At 40.0% G+C, this 24,045-nt stretch overlaps 1 long non-coding RNA gene across 1 annotated transcript in view; it reads left to right on the forward strand.

Annotated features, from left to right (window-relative positions):
* Positions 1 to 22,813, forward strand: part of LOC149444006 (uncharacterized) — an 86,099-nt gene extending 63,286 nt beyond the window's left edge. Inside the window, exon 3 of the long non-coding RNA XR_016306559.1 lies at positions 18,974 to 22,813. This is a non-coding gene — a long non-coding RNA (uncharacterized LOC149444006). The remainder of the gene's footprint in view (positions 1 to 18,973) is intronic.
* The last annotated feature ends 1,232 nt before the right edge of the window (positions 22,814 to 24,045 follow it).

The raw sequence follows: 24,045 nt of genomic DNA on the forward strand, positions 1-24,045 counted from the left end.
GAGTCATTAGTGAATTGCAGTACTCAGGAATTTAAGTCTTCCGAATCATTTTTATTGAATCCCAGCGTACATTAATTTGTATTGCCATCACTTTAACAAAAATATTTACAGAGAAGAATATTTATGGGACTAATACAAACATACAGCACTACAGCTACATCTACTGTAGCGTTTCTTCGAGTCGATTTAGTTGAAGGATTAGTGAATGTTTCATTTATTATATAGCTTTTTGTGAACACAACGCTAAAAGCTGATAATTTTATTGGAGAACCATTTAAGTTGTATAAAGATTGAGGAACCACAATTTATGAGGTTACTGTACAGTTTATGTAAGGTGTAAACGGTGACTTCTTGTCTGCATAAAATATACACAAAAACGTACTGTTTATTTAACAGACTTAAAATCCTGTGTCATTTACTCTTTGGAGACATATCTCTGCCAAAAAATTGAGACGCCTGAAAAACAAGCTAATTTAAGTGCAGCAAGAAAAATTGAACATTAAAATGACTGATGTGTGATTGATCAAGTAAACTAAGTAGAGTGCTGATGACTATTTTTAGATATGAGTATTGTTGTTATAAAGATAGACTTTTATTTAAATCATCAAAACTATTTTAAAGCACAGCTTTAGTAGAAAAATAGATGACAGATTAAAATATCTCAATTTTTTATATTTTTAATACAATATACAGGTGTGCTCAAAAGTTGGCATACCCTGGCAGAAATCATGACATTTTGGCATTGATATTGAAAATATGACTGATCATGCCAAAAAACTTTTATCTTGCTTCCTGGGCACTTTACCCCCTTCCTGCCCTGGCCAATTTTCAGCGCTCAGCACTGTTGCACTTTGAATGACAAGTCATACAACACTGTACCTTTATGAAGTTTTTATCATTTTTTTTCACACAAATAGAGCTTTCTTTTGGTGGTATTTAATCACCACTGGGTGTTTTATTTTGTGCTAAACAAACAAAAAAAGACCAAAAATTTAGAAAAAAAAATTTTCTTTGCTTATATTATAAAATTTTGCAAGCAGGTAATTTTTCTCCTTCACTGATGTGCTTTGATGAAGCTGCATGGTGAGCACTGATATTCCGCAATGATGGGCACTGATAGATGGCACTGATGGACACTAATAGGCAGCAATGAAGGGCACTAATAGGCAGCACTGAAGGACACTGATAGGAGTCACTGATAGGTGGCACTGATTGGCAGCACTGATGCAAACAAATTGGCAGGAATGATGGGCACTGACTGGCCGCATTGATTGCCAGCACTGTTGGGCACTGATTGGCAGCGCTGATGGACCCTTATAGGCATTAATTGTCTGCACTGATGGGCACTGTTGGGGCTGCACTGATAACCAGTGTCCTGATTATCAGTCTAGATGTCTCCTTTCACATTTACCGGTTATCGTCAGTGCTTTTCTTACACTGTGAAAGCGTGAGGAAAGTGCTTCCGATAACAGGCAAGTGTGTTTACATTGTTGTGATGAGCAGTGACAGGACACAGGTGATCATGTGGTAAAGGGCTGCTGTGATTGGTCCTTTACCATGATATGTGATCAGCTGTGTCCATAGGACACAGTGGACACAGAGAGCGCAGTGGGCGTGCGGGTCATATGACGCTCTCCCAGAACTGGACATCCACACTGTAGCCATCATTCAGTTATAGCGCGGTCAGCAAGTGGTTAAGAATAGTGATCATGTGAAGCAATTTATTATCAAATAGTTTGGCTCCTTTTTAAATCCTTAAAAAGGAGCCATAACCTGGAATGTTTGGCCTTGGTACAGACACACAAGGTGACCCACACATGTTAAAATGGCAATTAAAGGTTAATATCCCATCTGTGGCTTTTTAAATTGCAATTGGTGTCAGTGTATAAATAGTCAATGAGTTTGTTAGCTCTCACGTGGATGCACTGAGCAGGCTAGATATACTGAGCCATGGGGATCAGAAAAGAACTGTCAAAAATGAACAAAGTAATGGAACTTTATAAGGATGCAAAAAAAATATATAAAAAGATATACAAACCATTGAATATGTCAGTCAGTACTGCAACCACTTATTAATAAGTGGAAAATTTGGGGATTGCTTGATAGCCAGCCAAGGTCAGGTAGACCAAAAATGATTGCAGCCACAACTGCCAGAAGAATTGTTTGGGATACAAAGAAAAACCCACAGGTAACCTCAGGAGAAATACAGGCTGCTCTGGAAAAAGACAGTGTGTTTGTTTCAAGGAGCACCATACGATGATAATTATGGCTGAAAATGATTTTTATTCAGAGGGTGCATAAAGTAATACAATAGGCACAATAGGTGTAGATTAAAACAATAACCAACAGATCCCCACAAACAGAAAAAGGGGACACACACATCAGGTCAGAGTGAATACACGGTCCAAATCGTCCAAACAGCGAAAAACTTTTTAAGATGTTTCATTTTCCTGGGTCAGTAGTTCCTCCAGCCTCATTGTACCATTCATAACATGCACCCAGTGTAAGAGGGAGGGAGCACTGGATGATTTCCACTTGGAAGGTATCAACTGTCTGCCAACAGACACAAAAAATTGGAGCAGACTCATTTTTTGTTGACATAGAGAGCCTGGTAGAAGGGATAACAGGGCATACAATGATACTTAAACAAAAATGAGCTGCATGGTCGAGTTGCCAGAAAGAAGCCTTTACTGCGTCAATGCCTCAAAAAAATCTGGTTACAATATGTCCAACAACACCTTGATACACCTCACAGCTCTTGGCACACTGTAATCTGGAGTGACAAGACCAAAATAGAGCTTTATAGTCACAACCATAAGCGCTATGTTTGGAGAGGGGTCAACAAGGCCTATAGAGACAAGATTATCATCCTCACTGTGAAGCATGATGGTGGTTCACTGATGTTTTGGGGGGGGGGGGTGTTAGCTTTAAAGGCACAGGGAATTTTGTGAGAATTGATGGCATGTTTTCTTTAACCGCCTCCCGCCCGCCATATAGTGAAATGACGGGCGCAAGTCTGTTCTCTTGTTCTGGGAGGACATCATATGACATCGTCCCATTCTAAGCACGCATGCGCGGCTTCGGGAGAGCGCAGCGTGGCGATCTGTGGTGCCCTGATGATCTGTGTAGCCCCAGCAGTGTCACCTGTCAGTGTCCATCACTGTCAGTGCTCATCCATGCCACCTGCCAGTGCCCATCAGTGCCACATCAATGCCACATATCAGTGCCTACCAGTGCACATCAATGACACGTATCAGTGCCCATCTGAGCTGCCTTTCAGTGTCACCCATCAGTGCCAGTCAGTGCCACCTATCAATGCCAGTCAGTGCCACCTATCAGTGCTGCCAATCAGTGCCACCTATCAGTGCCAGTCTGTGCCGCCTATCAGTGCCAGTCAGTTCCGCATATCAGTGTGCATCAGTGCCGCCTATCAGTGCCCATTAGTGCTGCCTATCAGTGCCGCCTAACAGTGTCACCTAACAGTGCCAGTCAGCGCTGCCTATCAGTGCCACCTATCAGTGCCATATATGAGTGCTGCCTTTCAGTGCCCATCAGTGATGCCTGTCAATGCCCATCAGGGCCACCTACCAGTGCCTCCTCATCAGTGCCCATCAGTGCCACCTATCATTGTCCATCAGTGCAGCCTGTCAGTGCCCATCACTGCAGCCTCATTAGAGCACATCAGTGAAGGAGAAAAATCACTTATTTACAAAATTTTATAACAAAAACTAAGAAAAAAACTTTTTTTTTCAAAATTTTCAGTGGTTTTTGGTTTGTTTAGCAAAAAATAAAAAAACCCAGAGGTGATTAAATAACGCTAAAATAAAGCTCTATCTGTCACAAAAAAAATAATAAAAATTGCATATGGGTACAGTGTTGCATGACCGCGCAATTGTCATTCAAAGTTTGACAGTGCTTAAAGCTGGAAATTGGCCTGGGCAGGAAGAGGGTATAAGTGCCATGTAGGCTAGTGGTTAACAATGGTACATGCTGTATATTACTAATTCTCCAAGGATATGCAAACTTTTGAGCACAGCTGCAATATAATTTTTCCATAAGGTATAGAACCACAGAAGTTATCATGTTGTAGACCAAAAATCCCTCCACTGCCTTCTTTGGCCTCATGCACACAGGACGTTTTTTCCACACCTGAACACCTTTGCGTCTGTCAAAAGCAGCTTAAAAAAACGCACCTAAAGCCACGTTTTCCCCATGCATTTAGGTGCATTTAGGCGCGTCAAGCATTTGGGCGTTCATTGATTCCATTGCACAGAATATTAATTTATTCTAGCCATTGGAATGGAGGAAGGCTCAAGCACTAAATGTGTCTAACAGTAAGGCATGTGTAGACAAACTTACATGTGTGACAATAAGCTCCTCTCCTGAATGTTATGGGATTTTTTTCAGCCTCTTAGGCTGCATTCACACCAGGGGCGGACTGACCATTTGGAAACTCAGGTCAGTAGGGGGCCCCATGAGATGCCCCTGGTACCTTTTTCATAGGCTTTTTTGAGTTTGGGCAAGGACACAGGGGCCCCATGATCCCCTATTGCCTGGGGGCCCCATGAGTTGTCAGTCCACCCCTGATTCACACTTGAGCGTTTTGTAGCTTGAAGCTCAAAGCTTGAAGCTCCAAAAATGTTCAAACATAAAAAAAAACTCTGTGGTGCCTGTTCGCGTGATCACGTGTGAACAGGCACCATAAAAACAATTGATTTTTTAAGTTTGAGCTTTTTTGGAGCTTCAAGCTGCAAACACTCAAGTGTGAATGCAGCCTAAATGCTCCTCTTCTAATACTCCGGTAATTACCTATTTGTGCATTACCACACTTACTTATTCTTTATTCATGGCAGCAGTTTACATACATTGACTCCTCGGTGACCCTGTTCAAATTAAACACATTAACCCCTTAGTGACAAGTTTCCAGTGTGTGTGTGCATTAAAGTGGTTGTAAACCTCAGACATGAGATATGAACAAAGCACATCCCTCTATAGTGTGTACTTGTCACAATCCAGATCACTAAGTGTCATTTCTCTCTGCTGCTTCATTCCTCAGCTAATAGCAGAAATCACTGCTGAAAGGTTTTTCTGACACCAAGAGAAAAATGGTGATGGGGAGGGACCTCCAGCAGATTGACAACCTCAGCCTTCCCTCCAACCAGCTTTCAGAGCTCTGCAAAGTGAAATGTTAGATCTCCACCCCATATTTTCAGAACTCTCAGACAAGCTTTATAAAATATTGATTTTGATCAGATGTAGTGTAAAGAATACTGCAGATAAACAGGTACAATTTATGTAGGAGGATCACTTCACTGGGTATATGTAAGGGTTTACAACTACATTAATCCCACCAGGTCAAGGTTGTATATCCCTCTATAAAACACCTAGAGATACAATTGTACTGTGATGGTCACATCCCCCAGACACCTGCACCACATTCTGAAGACTGCCAACCCCACTCTCCTTCCCTTGACAGTTTTACCCTCCTATCTAGCAGATTGGTAGACAAATACTTCCCCATAAGTTCTAAACACTTCAAACTGCAATAATCAATTAATAAAATGTATAATACTATTATATAATTATTAGACATTAATACACCGACTAAGTAAACTAACACACAAACCCTTTAATTATAATAATTATAATATGTACCAACGGGCACACTTCTGCAAATAGAAAATGAAAAAAAGTGAGCGCTGATCCTAGAAAGCAGCTAGGCACTCTAAGTAACCAATAAATACTTATACAGAATAATATAAATAAAAGTGCAGCGCTAAGTGATAAATCTGAAAATTGTCCACTATAAGTCCAGTTCATATAAACGTGCCAGATGACAAATAGAAATCCACAATGGTGATCCGTGAGGAAGTAGCAGAAATGCGCACTCACCAGAAGGCGGATATACGTAAGCAGTATATATCAAAAGCCCATGGATCCTCGGTCAAGAAGAAACAGGTCTGGTCACCGTGGATTGGCCTTTCCTTTCCTCAAGGGTGAAGAGCAAAATTCTTCCTCCTCTTAGGTGGATGCTTGGATTCCTAATAAGGACTCTGCAAAGAGGTACTCCTTTTCCCAGAGGTTATGCTGCTCCATGTGCAGATGGATGCCAGGACATGGAGCAGCATAACCTCTGGGAAAAGGAGTGCCTCTTTGCAGAGTCCTTATTAGGAATTCAAGCATCTACCTAAGAGGAGGAAGAACTTTGCTCTGCACCCTTGAGGAAAGGAAAGGCCAATCCACGGTGACCAGACCTGTTTCTTCTTGACCGAGGATCCATGGGCTTTTGATATATACTGCTTATGTATATCCGCTTTCTGGTGAGTGCGCATTTCTGCTACTTCCTCACGGATCACCATTGTGGATTTCTATTTGTCACCTGGCACGTTTATATGAAGTGGACTTATAGTGGACAATTTTCAGATTTATCACTTAGCGCTGCACTTTTATTTATATAATACACTTCTGCAAATATTTTCTGCATGTAAAGATGTTCTTTTGAAAACAATACTACACACTGATAGGATTATCTACATTATGCCTCACTTATATGTATATCTTAAATAAATATATAATAGAGGACCAAAGCTTCTATTTAAAGAATAAGTTCACCTTTCTCAACATTTAGGGTGTAACATGTAACATGTTGTGCATCTGCCTCCCCCCCGATCCATCACCTCCTCGTGACAACAGGCTGGGAATCTTCTCTCCACACCTGCTGTCACAATTTGAAAACACGCGGCTGTGCAGGGCTCCGTCCACAAGGCCGCGTCATTCATTCTGATCTGTCATTCACTCTGATAAGGTTGCGTCAGAGTTCTGTGAATTAATGAACTACAACTACCATCAGCCATTGTGGCTGACGGCTTGCAGTTCTCAATTAACTGAGAGGGCACTGGTGGGGGCTCTCATAGTCCTTTGTGCTTCCTAAACTTCAGTAACTGCCTGCTCGTATTGGAGGTACAGGCAGTGTACTGACAGTCTGCAAGAGCCTGACATTGCACCCACGATCTGCTTTACAGGCTCTCAAGAGGTTGTAAATGGACTTTAACTAAGTATGAGAGGGTCCTATCACCTATTAAAATATGTAATATGGCAGTATGTGCAGCAATCTATAACCAGAATCAGAATTCATCATTCTTAGCTGTAAACTTATGTCTGATCTTTTACTCAGGCTCCCCTGGGCCTGACCACCAATTTTCCCCAAGGCCCGCCCACTGGCTGTCCCACCAAATCCACCCACTCATCATCACACTGAGTCTTTCAGTGCACCTAGTTTTATTTTAACACTATTACAACTTAATATATGAAACTGAAAAGTGTATTCTAAGTCATCAGGGCTTTCAAGATTTAACAGTAAGGAATTATATTTTGGCCAAAGAACAGCAAGAGACAGCCTCATATATTCAGCACAGAGACATCCCCATATATGCAGGAAAGAGATGGCCCAACACAGCAAAGAGACATCCCTATATATTCAGCAAACAGATGACCCAATGCAGTAAAGAGGCAGCCCCATATATTCAGCAAAGAGACAGTTCAATCCAACAAAGAGACATCGCAGTCCAGCAACGAGATATCCCCATATATTCAGCAAAGAGGCAGCCTCATATATTCAGCAAAGAAACATCCCCATGTATTAAGCAAAGAGACAGTCCAATCCAGCAAAGAGACAGTCCAATCCAGCAGAGACCTCCCCATATATTCAGCAAAGAGACATCAGAATCCAGCAAAGAGCCATCCCCATATAACAAAGAGACAGCCCAATCCAGCAAAGAGACAGTCACAGCACAGGCCCACATCCAGCAACATGGTCAATCAATTTACCACTGTAATGTCTAACAACTTGTCTCCAGACCAGTCAACAGTGAGCACCCAAACCAGCATTCAGTCTGCAGGGAGAGGCGGAGTGCAGATGATATCACTCTGCCTTCCCCCCTGCCATCGGAACTAAGTGAGCTGCATCATCTCACTCCGTGTTGCCCTGCTTTTGCAATTGCTAGTTACTACAGCAGCAACAACTTGGTCTTGTTGGTTGGACCCCCTACATGTGTATGGGCTGTCTCCCTCTGGTGGTGGCCCTACATGCTGTTATATCAAACAAGCTTCCTTCTGCAGGATTCACAAGGTGCATTATTTCACATACATCAGTTCTACAACCTAAGAGGAGAGAAGACTCAGTGATGGGCCTTTATTGGTCTTAGGCCTTGTTAAGAAATGTTCGCAAGCAAGAAACATAGAGAACACACTAGAATGCATTGAGAGGTATAGGTTCTTCTCTTTACATCCATCCAGGGATGGCAACACACGCATTTAAGATTTTTGCAAATTTCTAAATTGAATAGATGTTACAATCTGATTGTAGACCGTTATTTGTCATCTTGCAGAAAGGGTCTTTTGTGGAACTAAAACATTGGTGTATGATTTTTTTTTTACATGTTTTGCTGTCACTAATGCTTTCGGATTGTGAGGTTTATTGGTTGAGTGTTCATTTTTTATTGTTCTGAGCTATAATACTTTATCAATGTTAGCTGTGCACTCCCCGTTTGCGGTGGCAGGGATTCAGGTACTGGATGGGTTTGTTATTAGTTATTTTCTTAAACCTAGTAAATCTGAAGTATGGTTAATGTTAAAGCTTATAAATATATATTTGTTAATAGTATGTGCCCCCACCCCAAAATTCAGTACTGTCACGTAGTGACCTCACCATAGCAATCAACAGAACACTGTTAAGAATGCTCCAGTATCTCCTGCATAAGTGTCACGTACCTGATGGGAGACTGAAATGACGAGGTCGGCCTCACTTGTGTCACTAGCCCTGACCTCACTGGAGTTGGAACAGAAGGAGTCTAGGACCCAGGTGAACAAGAGCGCCAGTAGTTGTTGTTTTCAGCTCTTGCAGATGATGACCCTGGAAGACTGATGATCTTCTGATTCAGGCACAGTAGTAACAAGCAGAGCAGGTCTTGTAGATGGCCAGGCATGCACCAGAGCAAGGCAGGTAGTGAGGACAAGAGACAGGAGCAGTGTCATGGGAATAGCCAGGGTCATCAACAGTCGGGCAGTATGGTACAGAATCAGAATCAAAGCCAAGGTCAGGAGTAGAGCTGAAGTCAGGAACCAGTATCAATCAGGAGAGCAATCAGAGTCAGGTGAGGAACAAGCCGGGTCAGCAACAAAGGGATCACACAGGAACAAGCAGGACACGGGGGAGCTGAAGACCAGTCAGCACTTAACATGGGCAGAGACACTCTTTAAATAGGTCGTCTGGCACCAATCTTCGCCGTGCGTGTGCGCGACCGCACATTTCTGCGCACATGCACACAACTGGTAATTTTTGTCTGGGAATTCCTATGCGCATGTGCATTTCCAATTGCAATTCGTCTTGCCGAAAATCCCTTACAATAAGCTTTTGGCAATGTTAAGGCTTAAAAATATGTTTCAACTTATTTGATTTGTGAATGATTTGTGCATTCTCTCTCTGGAATTTAGTAATGTCCTGCAGCCTTTCCATCGGTTAAGCAACTTCATTTTAGCAACCAGCAGACCAGAGAATACTTGTGTATCTCCTGCAGATCCAATCTAGTTAAATGCATGTCTGTGCTTTTTCTAGATTCAGAATGGATAGCAACAGGAATATTTATATGGAGGAGTGACCCATTTCCACCAATCAGATTTCAGTTTACTAAGTTCAGCTAAGATATTTCTGGTTGCTATGAGTTACTCTTCTTTGAACATGATTGTTCTACACTGCCGTATTGCTTTTTACCATCTTTTCTTCAAAGCAAAGATCTAAGAAGTCTTATATCAATTATCATACCATTCTGAAGGAATGGACACAAATTTGCTAGCTTTATTCACCTGTTCTAGCATGACTGTTAACATGATACAGTTCAAGAATACGCTAACATTTAACTTTACCCAACTTTACTTTCAAGGATAATTCCTATCAGCTTAAAAAAGTACCAATAGATATATATAATGGCAGGAAAAGTATATCCAAAGTCAAAACATATTTTTTCTTTGTAAATTGAGCAAGGAATGATTAAAAGTGAACTTCAGAATTTTAAAAAATGCCCACATACTACAAGGATTAAATGCTGACTTATGCAGGCCATACATGGTTCGAATTCCGAACGATTTTTCGTCCCAAAATCGAAACGTCGTTTGTTCTGTAATCCGATGGTGCCACCAATGATTTAGAAAATCGGTCGTTTTTCATGAATTTTCCAGCATGCCCGATAAATGAAATGGGGAGGAACCACAAAAATCGGCCGATGCCATTGCCCCACTAACAGAGCAAAAATCGGCCAATTATTCTTAGGTCCGATTTTCATCTGAAAATCGTTCGGAACCATGTATGGCCTGCATTAGTCTAGGGGAAGAGGGTTAGCCAGTTAATGCTTACTTTATTCCTTGCTCTCAGATGTTCCAGAATGAGGATGGGCACTGGCCATCCTCATGTACAATGCAGGACTGCTGGTCTGACATTGTGTGTGATAATGTCAGAAAGGATCACGTTTCTATTCAAGAAATTTCGAGGAGGGACAGAACACAAGCAGGGGAACTAAATCATGTTTAATGACTAATTTATAATTTGAACACACAAAGTGGTCATATGGAACTGCACTGGCTAGTTGGGATCCAGAAAGGTCCAGAACACATAGACGAGAGATGCTAGAGAAGAGATTCACTTACCAAAGTTTTTAAAAAAGAATCATTATGATTTAAAAAGGAGCCAAACAACTATTTGATAATAAATGGCTTCATATGATCATCATCCTTCAATAAAAGAGCATTTTTTGGCAAGATCAGTCATATTTTCAATATCAATGCCAAAATTTCACAATTTCTGCCAGGGTATGTAAACTTTTGAGCACAACTGTAACTGTTAAAATTTCAATACAAATTACAATAAAAGTCACATTTAAAAAAAGACTATGTTAAATAATAGTTTGCTTTACATAATTTGTCCTTCCTTTAGTTTCCTGGTAGTTGTAAGACTTCCCATCAGCATTGATGTGCTTATGTATAAATACCATATGTTTACTTATTTCCTTAGTAATAACATTGATATATTTTGGTCAAGCTTGATCTTTAAAGAGTTTCCTTTCCTGATCTATTTTCGCTCTGATTCGGGGTATTCGGCGTATCTAAACCTGTACATAATATTAACAAGGGATGTGCTGTGTTTACATAGGGAGAAGGACAGAAACAAACAGTTACATTTCTCCGTGCAAGTTGCTGCCTCTTCTGATTTGGTGTTCTCAGGGGAGATTGTCTGCTTCCAGTCCTCTCAGTGATCTTTAGTAGAATCTACTTTATTTCACTGGAAGAAAGAAATGCCTGCTATTATTTCTTCTGGGACCAAACTACCGTACTTGGATACTGTTTAGTCGATGGCTTCTCATACTGAAAAGGCAGGGCTAATTCTTTTCTTGATCCTTTGGTCTTAGCCACATCAAGGCACATTTGATTTTCATTAATAAATACAAGGTGAGTATAAATGGGCAAATTGGGAAGATGTCAGCTTGTCTGTGGCTCATCTTCTAAGCGTCCTTGCTGCATGCATTGGCCTATTCTCTACGCCAAAGTAGAGGAAAGCATTGGGCCCCACTCACAGGTACTTGGAAAATCTTCTTTTTATATATTACAGGTTTAGCACTACCCCCTTAGGAGTCACTGAGTTATTTTCGGGCTCCCTGTCATTCTGGACCCCTTTCTGAAAGCCCAACCCCTGCTGACACTACAGGACTCTTTCGACCAGAGTAAATTACCACCAGAAAGACTCAAACGACTCAAACAAATTAGAGTAAGGCTCCATGTACACTGCAGCTGATAAACTCACGTTTAGGAGCTTTCCAGCGTTTTTTTCAGCAGCCCCTGAACTCTCCCTAATATTTTCCTATGTGTCCATGCACACTATGGCGTTTACGGTTGCTTACAAGCAGTTGTGTTTACAGTTTTATTTTGAATGTACCAAACTTGCGTTCAGGAGTAGATTTTATCAGCGTTTGAAACAAACACCAAAAACTTGTAAATGAGTGTAAACATGGCTAACGCGTTTATAAGCATTTGCGTTTGGAATTTTTTTTTTTTGTTTACAAACGGTTTTATTATATGAAAGTAGACTGTATAACAACAGTTCATTTACAAATAATACACACAGTAGAAACAAAGCACTTCTGAACAGTACAATACAGAAAAATATATTAACGTAAGGAAGAGAAGAGATAGAAAGAGTAGGTTGCAAGTACATGGAATACATTGATGATAAGGTAGATTGAATGATATATCTGTCAACAGTATATGCCAGTCAATTTTCAGTGGGGATGTTGTTAATTATGCAATAAATGTCTATAATCCCTCCATGACTCCCACTTTTTATCAAACAAGTGCATCTTATCCAGTAGGGTATAATGAATACGTTCCATGAGCATTAGAGCATCTATTCTGTGTAAAACAGATGCCAAGGGTACAGAATTGGACCTCCAATGTAAGGCAATAGACCATAAAGTGGCAGTACATAGCGTTTGGAAATTTTTTTTAACACTTCCATTTCCAGATGCTGTCCAGAGCCTTTTTTCTTCGAGAAAAATGCATGCAAAGCGTTTTCCCGGTACTCAAATGGACCTGGTACACCCTACTTTGAGGTGTTGCATGAAAGAAAATATGTTAGACACTGCTGCAATAATTTCTGCACAGAAATGAGCTGGAACACATCCAAACACCTAAAAAAAAAAAAGACAGCTAATCTCAACAAATACTGCTCTCTCTACTTCTGCTCTCTCTATTTCTCTCAAAATGTCTGAAATAGTAAATTTTTTACTATTTTTCAGTGCATTCTGGGCATTTTGGAAGGACTCCTGAGGTTATCTTTAAAAAACGCTTCTAAACGCAAACGCTCATAAACGCTGTATGCAAATGCGGCTAAACAGATGTTTTTTAGCCTAGGTTTCCAGCAGTCAGTTTCCATCATTCAGAAGTGTTTTCCAAATGTCCCGTGTACATGGAGCCTAAACTAATATGACATTTATGAACTTCAATGTGAGCTTGGTGAGACAGTACAAATTGGTATTAGTATGTGGAATGGCAATTATTACTCTCAGCAACTCTAAGAAAAAGGAACACCACATACAGCAGAATCTTAATCAGTCTTAGCAGGCCTGGTTTCCAGAAGTTAGCCCAATACCTTCAATCTGTCCTCAAGGAGCTTACAATCTAAGGTTCCTACTTCACATACATACTGTACATAAGATGTGTGATCATTTATTCCTGGAATGTGGAGGTGTAGCACTAACTTGTTCTAACTTGCACTCCCCTGGGTCCCAGACCAGTTGACTCAGTCTTTATGAAGTAGTAGAAGAAATAACACGTGTGTGCATTGTGCTGTTGGGTGAGTGAGACTTTAGCTCTGTTACAACAGGCTGATGGTGAACATTCCATGAAGAAATCAAGTGTTTTTAATGTCATTGGCAGTTTAAGGAGGGGCTGGAAGATGTCCACCATGATGCAAGAACACTGTACAGTCAACAAAATTAGAAATTCTGAAAAGGTTATAGGAATCTGTTTGAAGGAAAATACCAAAACTCTCACCTGACAAGTTGATTCTCCACCACGACAATGCTCCTGCACATGGTGCTTTAAGTGTTACTAAACCCACAACAGTAAAATACATCTTTATATGCAGTAAAGCAAGCTTGTTGTACTCACTGTGGAACCTTAGGGGTTAATCCTCCATATAGTGTAAAAAGGCTGTTTGATCCTGTCTTCTCTGATCCTTCCCTTCTTCTACTGTCCACAATCTATTTGCGGATAGTAAAGAGCTCTAGGAGTCACTGTGCACATGCTCAGTTTAGTGTGTATGGCTAGAGAGTTTTTTGTAATCAGCATGGGGCTGATCAGCACTGTCCAGACAAAGGGTCAGGGGTTATGCAGCCTCATAGGACAGTCAGAGCAGAATGTAAAATCCTACAAGCTTTAACCAGTGCTCAGCTGGATACTGATAGAAGTCACATGACTGCTATATACTTCTGATGAGAAAAGGTATTTAGCAGTTTATATTTACTAAAATAATTGCATTTCCATGTAGTGCATACTGTGGGAGACCAGATATAGTGAATACAGGGTCCTGGGTTTAGTAACACTTTAAGTGTTTGACAGTTCCTGGCTCAGATATTAATTCCAAAACTTGACCAACCACCTTTTTCGTCCGACAACATGTGGCTGTTTCCAAAATGAAAAAAATGCTTTAAAAGGCCATAGATTGGATAACTTTCTGGTCATCCAGGGTGTCGTGACAAAGACACTGCACAGCATTCCAGAAAACAAATTCCAGAAATGTTTCCGCAGTAGTACAGTCATCTAGAAAAGTGTGATGCTTCACAAGGGGACTACTTTGAAGGTGATAACAACTGCTAGTGTATAGGTAAGCAAACAGTTTTTTTATAATCCATTCTGGGAATTACATTTTCACATCTTGTACACTAGGGCCAACTGATTTACCAGCATGTCTTTGGAATGGGAGGAAACTGGATTAAACCCTTGCAAGCATAGGGAGAACATGCAAACTTCCTGCAGATAGTGTCATGACCAGGATATGAACTGGAGTCTTCAGTTCTGCAAGGCAGATGTACTAACCACTAAGCCACTGTGCTGCCCATATTTATTATTTATTTACTTCAGATACTTATATAGCGCCATCAATTTACGCAGTGCTTTACATATATATTGTACATTCACATCAGTCCCTAACCCTCAAGGGGTGTACAATCTAAGGTTCCTAACTCACATTCATACATACACATACTAGGGCCCATTTAGACAGGAGCCAATACACCTACCAACATGTCTTTGGAATGTGGGAGAGAGCCAGAGCACCTGGAGGAAACCCACGCAGGCACAGGGAGAAGATTCAAACTCCAGGCAGGTGGTGTTGAGGCTGGGATGTTGAACCGATGACCCTAATACTGCCAGGTGGAACTACTAACCATTTAGCCACTGTGCTGCCCCATATATGAGTAAGGACTACCTCCAACTGCTGGAGATGCTTCTTACAGCCCCTAGGAAGTTGTAAATAGATTTGAATTGCAGTTGTTTGTAATGATAAAGTTGGTTACAACCCCCCCCCCCCTTAAATTGACATGGTGCTTTGCTTATGAAAGGCAAATCAGCACATTAACTGAGGGATGGCTGTGGAAGCGGACAATCACCGTAGTAGTCTACACCTACAGTGATAGCCAATATATTCTGGGTTGTGTGTCAAGCGGTTGCCCCAATGCATGTTGGCCACAAGGGGCCGTTTGCTCAGCACCACCCAATGCCTATTATTTTTTAATGAATAAATATTTTCCATAAACCACTGCAGCCTTCTTAGATTCTAGAAGAACACCAGTGAAGGTCTTCTCCATTCTCCCTTTGATACACATATGCCTTTTTACAGAACTAGTCGCAGAATTAAATTCAGTTTTGGAATGAAACACAATGCTGCTTCTGTCAGTTTCGTTAGCTAGCTGTCGGCTAGTCATTAGTAGGACAGCACAGGCAGCAACTGGTTAAAGTCTAATAAAAGCATATGTTTAACTTCTCTTAAAAATGTTCCCACCCCCTCCTTCTAACTATCCAGCCTAACATGTATAAAAAGATCTGTATACTTACCCTTTTTTTAATCTGATCTGGTCTGGTTACATGATCTTGCAGCTCCAGCTCCCCTGTGTCAGTAAGTGGCTGCTGCATGGGAGAGGAGGGAGTGCCAACAACAGCTGGTCATGGGAGCCTATGAGTACCATCACAGTCCCTGGAATTCCCAGCCGTTGTTTAGTGCTCCCTGAACAGGAGCTGCAGGATCACCTGATCGGACCAAATTAAAAATAGGTAAGCACACACATCTATTTTATACAAGTTAGACAGGATAGGTAGGAAGACGGGAGTGGGGTTTTTTAAGAATAGTTAGACTTAGGCTTTTCTTACACTTTAGGGTTTATCCATAAGGCTTAGTTTGAGCATCAACCACTTTTTAGCATGCATGTGTCCTACACCTCAGGGGACATTGATATCACAGCAATAACACTTCATTACCATATTGATAAATCAAACTGATAACACCAAAGCATTGAAAATGGTATTGCTATCTAATTACATTGCCACAAATTGTCGAAACTGAAAAACTGCATCACAATCTGTGCAAAAAAAGTACATGGCCATACTAAGATGACTTCATCCCCCAGAGTTTAAAGTGGAAGTAAAGTCCACTTCTAAAGTTGTACCTACAGGTAAGCCTTAACCTATAATAAGGCTTACCTGTTGGTGTAGTGAATATCTCCTCAACTTGCACCGTTTAAGAGGTATTCACAAAGCATGCGGCAGGTGATGTCACCAGTGCATGCGCTCTGAAGGAACAACACAGCGTGCCATTCCTTCAGAGCCCCGTGTCGCAGCTAAGGGCTCCCATGCCCATGGGAGTGACGTCATCACGGCTCCGGCCATTCATACTGCTGGAGCCATGAACCTGGAAGAAGACCAAGTGAAGATAGCGGCACTGGGGAGTTGTGACACCAAAACTCACTTAAACCTACAGGTGGTCTATTATTTTGTCTTTTGTCCGGGGGTTTAATACCGCTTTAAATACGACGTCTTCATGCCTGACTCAGTTTACTCTTTAATAGGACCACTTGTTTCATTGATCAGATTTAATTTAACACCAAACTTTCAAACTTCTTGCAAAACTTTTAAATGGTTCATTGAACAGATTAAGCCTTTAGCTCCAAAAGAATTCTCGAAATTATTTATGATATAATAAACACTAACATGGAGCAGTAATACGTTAAACACAAAATCAATGATATTTAAACTGGATAATGCATTTTAAATTAACAGTGCAGAGACAAGCATAGGTTAATAATTATAGTGAGCACATTTCTGTGGGGATCACATATTATAGTTTAAAGATAAAAATCCAACACTTGTTTTTACAATTGTATGGATTTTTTTCAAAATGTTATAAGCCTTTTTGTACAAGCCAATCCACTTTTAAAGCCTCTCTTATCTTCTATTACATGAAATTAATGTTTCCAACCTTAGGAAAGTTTTCGATTTTTGTTTTATAAAAATAATCAGATACGGTAAAGGTTTCTTTCTGCAAAAGTCAAAAAATTTACATTCAATTTGCAATAATAGTAATTGAGCCTACGGAGACATCTGAAGACCATGAGGTGTAAGGGGCACCTCTGAAGCATCCACTGAAAGCCCATCAAAACTATGAGCGACCCTCAGAAAACTCAGCACTGTTGCTAAGGTCATAGCATGTAGGAATTGGCACAAAAAAAAAGAAAAGACATTTTTTTTGCTTACCATAGGAAATAAACATTGCTTCATATTAAAGCTGGGAAGCAGGAACAACATAAAAGGTAATTGTTTGCTATGGACAACAAGAATTTTTCATGCTTTGGGTGAAGGAAAGGTTATATGCCTTCAGCCACCAAAAGTTTTTTCTATTGAATGCATATCTGATGCCTAGTAAACCCATTAAAACTTATATTGCATAAATGATGAGCCAAAATTAATTTTTTTTTGGAAAATAGGGAGATTTTTGGAATATTTTAGCCTTTCATTGAAATGCAAAGGGAAAAATTAAATTAAGGTTTAATGGTTTAATGGACTTTAAATGACTCCTGAGGATTGCATGTTCTTCCAGATATCTTAGACCTGTTTTTTTTTCTATTTACATAAAAAATGAACAGAAAATTAAAATTAAAAAAATTAAGTGCACAAATAATCATTAAGCACATCAACAAAAGGAAAAAACAAAAATACAAAGAACACTAAATGCAATAAACTAAAATACCCTAATTATAACCCACTCTCCTAAAAACTCACAATCAAAATACAGAAAAAAAGAGTATAATATTTATTTTTTAAACAAATTTCACCTAATCAGCTCAATGAGCAAAATTGACTGATGACAAAATTTGCAATTTTACCAAAATCATTCCACTTATTCCTGGCTAACATTTCCTGCAGGTGGGCCCTGTCAGTAACTTAACAAACTGCAGGTAAAAGCACAGAAAATACATTATTTTAAATGCTTACTTAAAGTATAACTAAAGGCAAAACTTGTATTTTTTTAGTTTTGGATAGAATGCAGAGGGATTAGAACCCCTGTCAGTTTTTATTGCTGTCTGTGCTGCCATTAAAGAGATTCCCCCTCCTCCTCTACTTGTCCTGCTTACCATTATCATTGAAAGTAAAAGTAGGAGAAAATCCCAGATTTTGGGTTGTCCCCCGAAAAGTAATAGAGGGGAAACTTGTCAATGGGGACACTAGCTCTGGTGACCTGGGGGTCCCCAAGAAATTCCCTTAATTTGCAGGGGTTTCCTCTCTCTTCCTCTGGCTATGGGACAGGAAGTGAAGTTAAATCTCCCCAATGGGACACAAATTGCGAAAAAAAAAAATTTGAGGGGTTATAACCTTCCATTGTTCTAGCCATAAAAAATGCATATAGTTCGACTTTAAAGTGTTTTTCCTTTCCATAAAGAAATTTTGTTTGCTTGCAAAAGTGCTTTTGAACTTGTTTGTAAATTCGACTGCTTTAGGACGAGTCAGTTCCCATCATAACCTTCTCCTCTAATTACTGTCTTTGCTGATCCATCTCTTTTGCCCTTTGTTTCACCTTCCTTACATAATGTTTTATGTAGCTACTGGGTTAGTAGTGAAGGAGAATACTATGGAGCATCACTTGAGTGATTGTTTTGGGTCAACTTAGGCTGCTGACATAATATTCAAATTGGTGGTGCCCAGCAGCAGTCTCAAGGCTCTTGGATGTCTACATAATGGAGAATTTTACAAGTAAATATAATGTATAAAATATTATGGGAGGATTGTTGTTGACATGAATGGTCTGGTAATAGGGTTTCTTTAAAAAGTGTAAAAATTGTCACCCCCCCCCCCCTCTTTTCTCCTGATTATCATTATCTAGGTGTGTTCAACTTCTAGACTTTATTATACAATGGGAAAAGATCTGGTATTTGTTGTAACAAAGGATAATTGGGTCAAGATCTTTCCAACTATGACTTCAATCAAATGTGTGCTGTGACAATTAGATCATTCTAAACCACCCCACAGGAAGAATCTACCACCAGGAAAAAAATGTGTAATTGGTCAAAAAGATTCTATGGTCATATTTTGCAATATAAGAGTAGACTGTACAGGAAAAAGTATTGTTCTAGTGTTTATACATCTTTCCTGTAAATGTCATGATTTACCATTATTACATGTATAATTCTTTCTGTATCCTGAACAAGTTATTTCCTTTTCCTGTTATGATATACTCAGTAGACCTCACGTGTTTTATGGAAGTCTGAACTTGTTAATAAAGCACTCTAACTTTTCTGCCCCTTCAGACTACAGGAAATGACATATATGAAAGGGAAAATCTAATTGGCTGCTCCAGTAAGGAATGCAGTTTAAAGTATGTGTAGCGCTACCCCCTTAGGGATTGCTGATGAATCTGGGTCCCTCTATAGCCTTGTACAGCCGGTCAGTTAACATTTTCCACATAAGCTTTCATCCATAGACAGAAATCAGGTTTTGAGCGTTGGTTTTGTTATTTTATTGAGGGGATTAAACTTGTATGGGGTAAGGGGTGTATAGGATGCCTAAGGGAAATCTGAGGACAACTTCTTGAACTATTCACAGCTTCTTTCCTCTAACACAGTCTCTGTTGGATTGCTGGTCAGCAGCTCCAGTTGTACTACCCCAGACCCTAGATAAACTCCTCTTCAACCAGCAATATCGTGACTCTCTTCCTGAGCAGGGGGTCTGGCTCCTGTTCCTTTAAATGGGTAACAGTCACTATTAGAGAGCAAATCTGGTTTTTCACCAGGGTGCTGCTTACCCTATCCACCCAGAGGGTGCAGGTGTACTCACTCAGATCCTCTCTTGTACCGCTTCCAGAATGGCTGCTGCTACCAGGCCTATAAGCTGAGCTGCTCCTTCCCTGCCATACAAGTGGTCCTCTCTCAAGGGGCCAGTGAGTCCTGAGTTTTCCTCCTTTACAGGTCCAGGTTTGCAGGCAGGCTCCATCCCACTAGGCTTCATAGCAGCCTTCTTCCTGCTACTGTACAGGCTCCAACACTTTTAAGGGAGTCCCAGCCCCTTGACATGCCTTCTGTTGGAGATTGGCTGAGGTCCCTCAAGAGTGAAGCCAGCCACTACTCAGATCCACCCACTGCCTCCAAGACCCTCCTCTGAAAGCCTCAGAGCAGGGGGAAATTCCAGAGGGGCTGGCCTGCAGTCTCTTAGTCTTGACCAGTAATGACCTCTCTGGCTATTTCACCTGAGCTGCCCAAAATGGGAATGGGAATGTGTCTGTAATGACTGCCAAAGAATGAAAAGTGCAGGTGATGACTACCCAAGATGGGGATGTGTCAGTGAAGACTGTCCATTATGGGAATGTGTCGGTCATGAAAGCCCAAGATAGAAATGTGTCAGTGGTACCAGCCCAAAATGTGAATGTGTCGGTGATGACAGCCCAAATGGGAATGTGTCGGTAATGACTGCCAAAGAATGAAAAGTGCAGGTGATGACTACCCAAGATGGGAATGTGTCAGTGAAGACTGTCCATTATGGGAATGTGACGGTCACGAAAGCCCAAGATAAAAATGTGTCAGTGGTACCAGCCCAAAATGGGAATGTGTCAGTGATGACTGCCCAAGATGTCAATGTGTCAGTGATAACTACCAAAGAAGGGAATGTGCTGGTGATGACTACCCAAGATACGAATGTGTTGGTAACGACTGCTCAGTATGGGAATGTGTTGATATTGAAAGCCCAAGATAGGAATGTGTCACTGATGACTGCCCAAGAAAGGAATGTTTTGGTGATGACTGACCAAGATGGGAATGTGTTGGTGCCAATTGCCCAAGATGGGAATGTGTCAGTGACAACTGCCCAAGATGGGAATGTGTCAGTGACAACTGCCCAAGATGGGAATGTGTCAGTGGCAACTGCCCAAGATGGGAATGTGTCAGTGAGGACTGTCCAAAAAAGGAATGTGTTAGTGATTACTTCCCAAAATGACCTGCGTTCACTTTGAGGAATTTCCTCTCATTTTCTGCTGCGTCTCCAAATCGGGAAATTAAGGGAAATCTCCCCAGTTGAACACAAACAACTAAAAAGAAACCTGATAGGAGTTGTAATTCTTTAACACTGTTACAAACAAACAAAATAACATTTTGGATTAACATGCACTTCAGCAAAACAGTATTTTTGTTTGCATTTGATTGGATGATTGAAGTTAACACAGTGTCACCTTACTTGCTAAGCTAAGTGATTTCTTTGATAAATCAATTCTAATGTTTTCATGTTCACTTAGCTAACTATCAAAATATATAAAAAATTTCAATTTGCATAATCTGAAATGATTTCAGTCCAGTTCTCAAAGGACAGCAAAAGAAAGTGAAAGATTAGATTTGCAAACATTTGATTTGCCGGGATACATTAAAGAAGATAAGATAAAACACTCTGATAAGGTAACAAAAATGCATTTATTCTTTTAAAACTAATTCGTAGCACACCGGACTTGGCATTCAGAAAACTTTAAAAATATCTTAACAAAAATCAAAATAAACTATCAAACATGATGTCAGCTGGTGTGTTCTCATTATATCAAAGTTATTTCTTGTTTTAAAATGAAAAACAACAGAGGAAGAGACAGTCAACCAAGTCTAAACCTTTTACGAGATGCTAATCTTTGGATGGATTAACAAAGATAAAACAGAATTCTGTTGGGATAAATCATTGAGAACACTATAAAACAAGTTGGATGAAAATCTAAAAAGATGGAAGAGTTGTGAAAGTGACAGATACCCATAAAAAGGTAGAGAATTCTTCCCCAGTGAATTCATACATTGTTACACTTAACTGACAGCAGTAAAATAGGCCACAGTATCATTTATATTAAACAATTGTGTACTGAAAGAAATATGAGGGTGGACATGGCTAAAAGGAGAACTCCTGCCAAAAATCACAAAATAAAGATAAATAGCCCATTAAGGTCTCATTTACAAGGGGCAATGGCATGTGTACCCCATCAAGGACCATGTTTCTCCATGACAGTGATGCACAGGTGTTGCGTGCATCCCCATGCCAGTGTTCCATTGTTGTCTATTGGGACACGTGGCTGTTTGGACACAGATGCTGTGTTCCTATATGACATCTGTGTGGGTGCAGGAGCAGGTGGCTATGTGGCGCATTTTGTCACCAACAGCTGATCAGTGTACTGGCCTGCCGCCAGTACCATGTGATTTTCTTGATCAATCACAGCAGATCACATGACAATTGTAAACAACAAATGACTTTGATTCATGCTATTCATTGCTACAATTGTTTTGTTAGCTGTGATTGGTCACAGTGATCACATGGTACAGACAGGGCCAATCACAGCCCATCTGTGCCATGTGATTAGCTAGGGCCAATCACAACTAATCACAACAAAACAAACTGAATGAAACTATTTAATTTAGTAAAATGCTTGCTTATAGCAATGAAATTCACTACTATAAGCAATCATAATGTGTAAAAAAAAATTCCGGATTACTTCCCCACATTAGTACAATGTTACTATGTCAACATCATATTGCTCTGGTCACTGTGTAAAAAAAAAATGGTAAAAAAAAATAAACATTTTTTTTTTTTCGAGCTGTCACCAGTCGGTGTCCCTGATCACACCAGTTATATGATGACCCTGTACTGTATTGTATGTAAAGAAAAAATGTTTTTTTTTGTAATTTCTTCATTTTCCAAAAATTATGACAATAAATTACAACTTCAAAAAACTTGCCATGTCTCTTACTAAGTACTTTGGACTGTCTACTTTCCAAAAAGTAGCCATTTGGGGAATATTTGTACTGTCCTGTCATTTTCAGGCCTCAAGAAATGAGACAGGCCTTCAGTACATCAGGATTGATTGATTTTCTGATACAGTATATGCCATCGTTTGTGGACTCTATAACTTTCCTACAGACTAAATGAGAAACACTGATTTGGGTTATTTTCACCAAAGACATGTAGCAGAATACATTTTGGCCTAAATTTATAAAGAACAATTTTATCTGCAAAATTTTATAACATAAACGAAGAAAAACACGTTTTTTCAAAAATTTCTGTCTTTTTTCGTATATTTAGTAAAACATAAAAAAACCCAGTGGTGAATAAATACCGCCAAAAGAAAGCTCTATTTGTGTGAAAACAAATTATAAAAATGTCATATGGGTACAGGGTTGCATGACCGCACAATTGTCATTCAAAGTGCGACAGTGCTGAAAGTAAAAATTGGCCTGGACATGAAGGGGGTAAAAGTGCTCGGTATTGAAACAGTTAACAATCTGTTTTCAGGTCAGATTCAGGTATTTACACTACTTGCACTTGAACAAAAATAATACATTCCTCCACTGCATCCACCCACTCATCTCCATCACATGGGGAGAATAGCAGCATTGCATGACATTGTGCTTTTAGCAGGAAGTGACAATTTATATCAAGATCAACAGGTATTTTCTGCACTTGCTTAAATTATTTTTAGCCTGAAACAATGAAATGCATGCACCCACCACATCTATGGCCCGGTAAACTGCAATATATTAAATGTTTGTTCATAGGTTTAGCTGTCCTTTGACTTAATTGTCATTGTTGCAGACTATTGCAGGTCAGAGAAAGTTATGGTCTACATATAGTTACATAGTTAGTCTGGCTGAAAAAAGACAAAAGTCCATCCAGTTCAACCATAAAAAAAAAAGTTATAATCCTATACCCACAGTTGATCCAGAGGAAGGCAAAAAAACCCAGCAAAGCATGATCCAATTTGCTCCTGCTGTGAAAAAATATTCCTTCCTGATCCCCCGAGAGGCAATCGGATATTCCCTGGATCAACTTTAACTATAAATGTTAGTATCCAGTTATATTCTGTGTATCTAAGAAACAATCCAGGCCTTTTTTTTAAGCAATCCACTGAGCTGGCCAGAACCAACTCTTGAGGAAGTCTATTCCACA

This window comes from Staurois parvus, unplaced genomic scaffold (genome assembly GCF_062004578.1).
Source record: "Staurois parvus isolate SC_StPar_1 unplaced genomic scaffold, SC_StPar_1.0 ptg000818l, whole genome shotgun sequence".
NCBI lineage: Eukaryota > Metazoa > Chordata > Amphibia > Anura > Ranidae > Staurois > Staurois parvus.